This window comes from Mycetomoellerius zeteki, unplaced genomic scaffold, assembly GCF_001594055.1.
Source record: "Mycetomoellerius zeteki isolate Tzet28-1 unplaced genomic scaffold, Tzet1.0 scaffold415, whole genome shotgun sequence".
NCBI lineage: Eukaryota > Metazoa > Arthropoda > Insecta > Hymenoptera > Formicidae > Mycetomoellerius > Mycetomoellerius zeteki.
The window spans coordinates 772,079-780,109 of record NW_017257409.1 but is presented as its reverse complement, the minus strand read 5'-3'; the positions used below and the strand labels follow the sequence as shown (position 1 = coordinate 780,109).

The window sequence follows — 8,031 nt, the reverse complement described above, 5'->3', positions numbered from 1 at the left end:
TAAGGTCTCGGTAGTCTAAAGGCTTAGGACGCTCGCACGGAATGCAAGAGATCCGGGTTCGACTCCCGGCCGAGGCATTATTTTTCGCAATAAGTTTTTATTACAGTTTTTAAGTTGGGGAATTTGGGGGGATTATTAATATTTTCAGATTTGATTGCGTTGAAAGTCCGACAACCATATCGGCACGCAATTATCATTTCTGAAATTAATTCATTTAAATGAATTTACAATAGTTCAACATCTTAACGTTCTGACCGTTATGGCGCTTCTTAATTTAAAGTATTATGTTTAACATTAGCGGTCTTTCACTCTTATTATTATATATTATATTAATTTAATAGTTGTCATAGCTGGGAACACAGCTTATTTTGTTTTTGGTGCATAATTCATCTTCAGAGATATTTATTAATTAACGAAATAAAAGAGGAACGTTTTCGATATATTTTACAAATCAATTATAAATGTCGTGTCATTGAAATATATTTTTATTTTAATACATTTCTCTCAAGAATTTTTATCATGTATTTTCTTAGTTCTGAAGTCATAATCTGAAGTAGTAGTGGTGAGAAGGAACCATAATAATGTTATTTGTCGCATAGTCTGTCATTCAACTGACGAAGTTAGGTATTAAAAATTATCTCGAAGAAATTGTGTATTTTGCAGATTCGCGAAAACAATAGAATTAAAAATTTATAAGTATATAGTTATCATATCAATAGTTACGTTTACACCGTGCGCTTAGTCTGCGACCTATACGATAAGTGTCTTTGTTTAATGTACAGGATAAACAAGGACACCTATTGTATAGGCCGCGGCCTAAATGTACGGTGTAAACGCAGCCATTAACAATTTTGAACTTTTTAGGTATGTGTCCGAAATATTTTATCATAAGTACACGATTATAGTCGTAAGCGATACTAAAATATTACTATATTATCCTATTCAAGAATAAAAGTTATAACAGGTGTAAATGTAAATCTTAATCAGCACACTGTTAACATATAGGAGAGGTGTAATCGTATTTTATGCCAACTGAATTTACATCGCACCTTTGAAACATGCATGGCGTTAACCGTATTTCGCCAGACACTCAATAATGTAGGTTGATTACCCTAAATAATGCAGCATTATCATTCGATCCGTCTCGTAATCATCCGATTAATCAATTATTAAATGCTAGCCGATAGTAAATGTTGCGGCCGCGTATTCACGAGGGAACACATGCGTTCGATGTCGCGCGAAGCGTTTATCTAGTTTTGCAATTCGTCACTCGACACGCCATTTCGGCGTATGAGATGGTTTTCGCGAAATGAGCATGATACATCGTCCTGCCGCTACGTTAATATTTCACCGTCATCGCGAGATATCGATGAAACCTATTGAATTTCAAGCGTTAAAGAGTAAATTACGTTAATTTGACAAATAACCCGCGAATCCGCCGACATGATTTTGAGCACATGTCAGACTACTTCCGATTCTGCTGATTACTAGCAATAAACTAGTATCAGTTGTTCGTTTAAGGAACACATGTTCATTGCTGTACAATAATTGACCGATGACTGATGTAAAATGGTATACAAATGCACGATTATTCGGTTGATTAATTTCATACGAGATATGTGAGCTAAAATTCTGCTATCACGGGGACCGATACATGCCTACAGTTTCATATTAAAAATTAGTAAAATAAATTTTTATTAATTTTCAGAAAATAATTTATAAAACTGAATGTGTCGATTCTCGTAGTATAATTTTAACTTATAATTTTAGCACTATAATATAATTGTCCTTTTTCAAAAGAATGTTATAAGTGACAAAAAATGTATATTGTATTTGCATTTTCAGATAAAATATTGTTTTTTACTATGTATATAATAAGCAACCTGGAAATTTAATTGCAAATCTAAGCTCAATATTTATAAGTTCTGGTAATAAATACAAAAAATATATTATAAAATTGTGTATACGCGTACGATCTATATACACATCTTGTATTATACTTGAGAGAGATGGTTTCAAATATAGCACGAAACGTTGAAGTTCCTGAAAGCTCGGAGATTTCTAAAGATAAAAGAAAAGAAGTGTAACCTACAGATCCATATATGCTTTTCCAGGCGACGAGCTATCTTGTAGTGCGGAAATTGAAAAATATATCGAAAGTTTGTCGATGTTTTTATGCAAATAATTTATTAGATTACAAAGCTTGTAGCAACTGAAATAAGGTATGATTTAAAAGTATGTGAAGTACATATATAAAAAAGATATGTGCACGTTCTTAATATCATTGAAATTGTCTCAATTATTTATATAAAACAAATAAAACTTTAATAAAAAACAAAATAAATAGAATTCACTTCCAGAAACAATTACATTTATTCGGCTTTATCGTAACAGGTCTTTTATATAGATGTCGTTCTTGCAGTTCTAAGTAACATGCGAGCTAATTATATTTCCTTGCTTTTACATAGAGACGCGTTTGCAATTTCAAAATTGCGAGATGCAAACACGCGAGCGTTCGACCAATGTGCCACGTAGTTTCCGACGAAAATCGATATAACCTTTTTCCTCTCTTTCTACAATCGCGTGTACTATCGTAGGAGGCACAATGAAACGATCACAGAGCCGTGTCTATGGACACTGGCGAAGCGTGAGCACGATCAAAAACTGAGCATGCGTTTATGTAAAAAGCTTTAACGTCAGCTTGTTCACGGTAGCTCGTTACACGTTAATCTTTCCGCAGTAAATACGCCTGCTTTTTTCAGGCCATCCCCTTCCCTTCTTGCTGCAGATCCCCTCCAGCCACCACTCGCTTGCCTCTTTACATCCGCGATATTAGCTACGCAGGTCGGTCGCATGGAAAAAATGCTAATTTTCGTTGCAGACCTTCCCCCCCCCCCCCCCCCCCCCCCCCCCTGTTTCCCTCACCATGGTCCTCCGTGCTGTTTTGCCCATCCGTGCCTCGTGTAGTGGCCATACAGTATTACGTCGCCTCTTTATAACGGAATATCTAATACGCTTGTTCTCAACCTGAATAGGACGAGAGAGAAAGAGAGGAAAAGTGAGAAAGAGGGGGCGACAGAAAGAGTACGACAAAAAGGGTGAGACGGCGATGGGAATAGTTTATAAATAACGCGAAGTGCCTTAATATCGAAAACAGCTCGGCTTTTCCGAAAAGCGATGACAAGGCATCCGTTACGTGCGTGGCGCCAGATGCGCCCATCTTATTACGTATGAATGAAATTGCCCTCGCGCTTTTGTAATACGCTGGTAGCGTAAAGCGCAAGTCTCGGCGATTCAATTTTTAAAATTCCATTTCGTTTGCTATAGATGCATACGTGTATATAGGAACGAATGTGTGCGTGAGTGTGCTGCGAAAGAGCGAAAGGCTCGAGAAAAAAAAGTGTTGTGTCGCTCAAAGGCTGAATATTTCTAAAGTCACATGTACTTCCAATGCACGTGCATTATTGCTCGCACGGTCTATCTTTCGTCAATTATATGTGTAGTATTTTGAAACACGATTCGTATCAATTAGCTGTATTTAATTTATATAATATGATCATTGATTAAATAAGATTTTAAAGTCAATGAATTCAAAATACTAAATCTAATGTTTAACACGGTGTTTGTTTACTCAATAAATCAATTAATTATTAATAACATTTTACAGTGTCAATAACAATGTATTAGTTTTCTTCTTAATTTAGTAATAATTTCAGAACGCAATGCTTTTACATCATACTCGCAGGTGCGCGAAAGTTGCATTGAACGTTTACACAAGGAATTTTCTTCTCTCTCTCCTCCCCTCCCTCCCCCTCCTCTCTCTCTCTCTCTTTCATTACTTCCAACCGCAAATGCAACGAAGCGAAGCAAATTAACTTGGCGACCACGTTGACCATTCTAGACCTAGGTAAATTACTAACTAAAGTCGTTAGAGAACGAAGGACAAAAATGTGAGGACAGGACCGGCATCAATTACGGATTACTAGTAAAAAATTACTCCCTAGTTTGACTCGGCTATTGTATAAATTAGAGACCGTAATTCGGCCTCGTTCTTCTGTAACGCACTTGGCAAACTCTCTTGGGCCTCTTAAATCTGCGTCGCGCCTCAAGATTTACGCCTTGCGTGTACGTCGCACGAGCGAGCTAATCGCTCGTCGACAAACGTGCCGGCGCATTTTCCCGTGAAATAGTGCAACGCGATGATGCATTATCGAGCGCGGACGGCGTTTTCTCCGCTTCGACTACTTAATGATAGAACGCCGTTTGAGCTCGATCTTTCATGCGTGTTTTGTGTTAGCATGGCAAAACGTACCTTTACATCAAGATACGTAAATTAATTATCACATCATACATTTACAAAGGAAGCTTTCAAAATCACTTAGAGATTCGACAGTTTGAACAATTTAAATAAAGATAAGCAAAATAAATAAAATATGAGATATTCTATTTTATATCTACTTCAATTAATATTTAAATTGGAAAAGTTTAAATTGTTTATTTCTATAACTACTTGTGTAGTAGGTACACTTTCAGAATTTCAATTTAAATCGCGGAAATAGATAAAAATGTTTATTATAAAAATTTAGAGAGTATTTATACATATATATTTACAAGAAATTATAAGAATTTTAACTTTTTTATTGTATTTAGTTCTATAGACCATATATAAATTATATTTTTACTGCATTTATAACATTTATGAAAGTTTATTCCAACCAATATTGGAAAATTTATTGTATTTTATTATTGAAATTTGAATCATAGAATTATAAGTAAAAATAGAAAATATCTTATAAACTGCGACACAGATTTATTTTTTATCTATTTATAATAAAACATGCAAATAATTAAATTAGCAGCAATCAAAAACTACTTCAATATGCAAAAGCGATTTCTAGAATAAACTCATCACTGTCTGCATTACATATTATAATTAGTACTAATCGATATTAGTTATTGGCTTTAAATAATAAAAAAGAAGAAACCACGTGTGGTTTATGATAAAAACGATTTTAAAAGTCTCTTTCATTCTATACTCAATAATAATTTTAAATTTCATTTCCATTGTTTAATAATAACGGCAAAAAGATCATTAAACATTTTCATAGTTCGATATTTTTCAAGTTTTATTAAATAACTAACTTAATTTTATATTTGACTATTTACTTATTTGTTAAAAAATAAATTTGCTAAACGCTTGAGTAGAATATATAAAAAGCATTAAAATTACTTTTCTTAGAAAAAAGGTCTAAACGAAATTGTGTATTAATGTATTAAATGTATATAAACTCTTAAATTTTGACTTGAATTTATCTCTATTTTCACAATGCAGGTATTAATTTAATTTAATTTCTATAAATTGTTAAAATCTTAATGAAAACAAGAGGGTAAAACTTTGCAAATAAACACGTTCTGCATGTGGCACGAATTCTTCGCGTACAGGCGTATAAATATCCCCCCGCCTTGAAGAAAGTTGTGGCGTGATCCGGTGTGATTTCTTTCGGCGGGAAGTTAACGTTCGCCGGAAATTACAAGCGACTTTATCCGATATATCACCACGGCACCGCGGCATGCTTCGGGTAAATAATAAAAATACATTATTCAACTCCCAACTTTATAACGAAGTGCTCCGAAGTTAGTGCGGCGTTTCGCTTTACTCCGACTCAGTCACTTTGCCTCTTTGTAAGCGACTTAACCAAGTTTTTGCAAACTATCCGTCGCCGCGTCGGCGTCACCCTCTTCGCCCTCCCCTTCTTCTGCGAAACGCCGCGAGTCGTTTCACGCGCATTGCCCGCGCAAGATATATTCTAGCTCTTGAGCTCATTTCCGTGATGCTTACCTAGCGTTGCGGGACAGCGAAGAGAACGAAGAAGCCTCGGTCCGAATCCAGTAGTTATGTGCCTCGCTGCGCAGTCCGATGCACTGGATACACTACACACGCGATCGCGATCCCGAATTCAAACGCGAACGAAGAAATCGCGACGAGAAGAATTACGAATTCGATGCGTGCACTCACTTTGATTGAAGGACGATAAGGCTTAGACGCGGATGACAACGTAAATAACCAAACAAACGGTAACGATCGGGCACTGTAACAGAAAAATAAACCATTAATTAAATAAAAATACAGAAATAAAAGATTACTTTTTTTCTATAACACAGTTAATTAATTTTAAACAACTCTTGGTTACGCGCGCGTAAGTTTAAATAATTTTATTATTTTCTCTCTCTACTAGCTTTTCTTAAACCAACTTAGATTTAATTCTGCTAACAAAATATATTTTATTCATTTTCTTAATAACATCCTATTTAAAATAAACCAAAATTATTGTATATCGACTTCAAATTCTAGCATAAACACACACACACATTCTCTCTCTCTTTCTCTCTCTCTCTCTCTCTCTCTCTCTTTCTCTCTCTCTGTTCTTTTTCACATGCATAAATAATTATTTCAATGCTCTTTATTATTTTAGAATTATAGATTATTAGTAAAAATATAAAAGTGCTTTCAGTGAAATGCGATATAATGGTTCGATCTGATACAAAGCTTGATTTGATCTAGTATATAGTGTTTGACTCGATACCGTTGTCGTACATTTCTATGATAAAAGGAACAATGCCGCGTATCCCGCTCTGTTACCAAGCAACAGCGCTGTCGTCTCGGCCAATACGCTACCGCCGAGCAGAATGATAAGAGCAAATTTAATAAAATCATTCCAGGCAGAGGGAGAGAGGGAGGAAAAAGGCCATACCAGAGACTCTGTGTCTCTGATACTACTCGCAGCACTCGGAGAGGGACGTCTTCTTGAGATGAAACACGGCGGAAGAAAGAAAGGGCTTGTATACATCGAAGAGGGTCGTCCGCCCTCTGTCCTGTTGCAGGTGGCTAAATTTCGCGAGAATTCCACGAACGAAGATTGCAATAGGAGCCGGGGCAACTAGTGAATTTTTCATGCCGGCGAGCTGAGGCTACGAGCAAGAAGCAGCTACCGCTTGCAGCCGTGTATTTTTTATGTACATTCTATTTTTGCTTTCCTCTCCCCTCCCCTCTCCTCACCCCCTCCGACTTCTATATCATTCTTCCTTTTACTACCTTCCGTTTTCCGCCCCTTTCCTCTCACCGTCCTTTCTCGCCCTTTTTCCGGATCCTCTCCTCTTAGCTATGATCTTGGCTGTCCTTTGCCCTCTTCCTCTCGCTCACGAAACTTGGGCATCGACGGTAAAGGAAATTTAATTTAGAGCGCCCGAGGAAAAACGAAGGAGAACCAGTGAGAATCGTGGAGATGCAAAAATAAAGTTGTAAGGTCAAGCCAAGTTCTTTTATAACCGGTTGATTAAATTGCGAAAGAATAATTCAAGATGGAATGGCAGTGAATAGTCTTCAGCGCGAATGACGCAAGCGGCACGCGGCCGTTCGCAGATCGACGGAACTTTTCTGAACGAGCTTTCCTGCTTCGTATCGTGTCGGATAAAATCTTCGTAATCGAAACACTTTAACATTCCTAAACATGATAAAATTTCGCGATAACAAATACAGAATAATAAGAGTATAATACATTTTCAAGAGAAAAGAATTGATTTTGTTCTCGATAAACGTTGCACGGATAATTTGAGATAACAAGATTCTATTATGTTAAATTTATTTTAAGTTTTAATAGAATTTTTTTTAGTAGAACTTTTTTTTAATAGAACCAGATTTTACGACAGTTTTATTATTACATACATTTTTATATAAATCTCGAGGTAATAAATGCATTATCATAAAAGTAATAAATACAATTTGCTATAATAAATCTGCGCAACTATTGTCTCCAATAAATTAACAGCTTTAAAATTATTGCATATAATAAGAAAATTGTATAAACCATTTGGATTATTTCAGTTCCGTGCATCAGATTCTGAATAGACAACATCGATGTATGGTACACTGAAAGAAAAGTGTTTGGTATTTGTAACTATAATTATATATTACTATAATTATGATTATTACTGCTATAATAATAGTAACAGTAACTATATATATAGTTCCAG

The 8,031-nt window shown here is 35.6% G+C and overlaps 1 protein-coding gene across 1 annotated transcript in view; it reads right to left on the bottom strand.

Annotated features, from left to right (window-relative positions):
- Nucleotides 1–8,031, bottom strand: part of LOC108726391 (CUGBP Elav-like family member 2) — a 512,320-nt gene that overhangs the window by 497,460 nt on the left and 6,829 nt on the right. Inside the window, 1 exon segment of the mRNA XM_018453913.1 lies at nt 5,840–6,089. The gene's annotated coding sequence lies outside the window, so the exon portion shown is untranslated.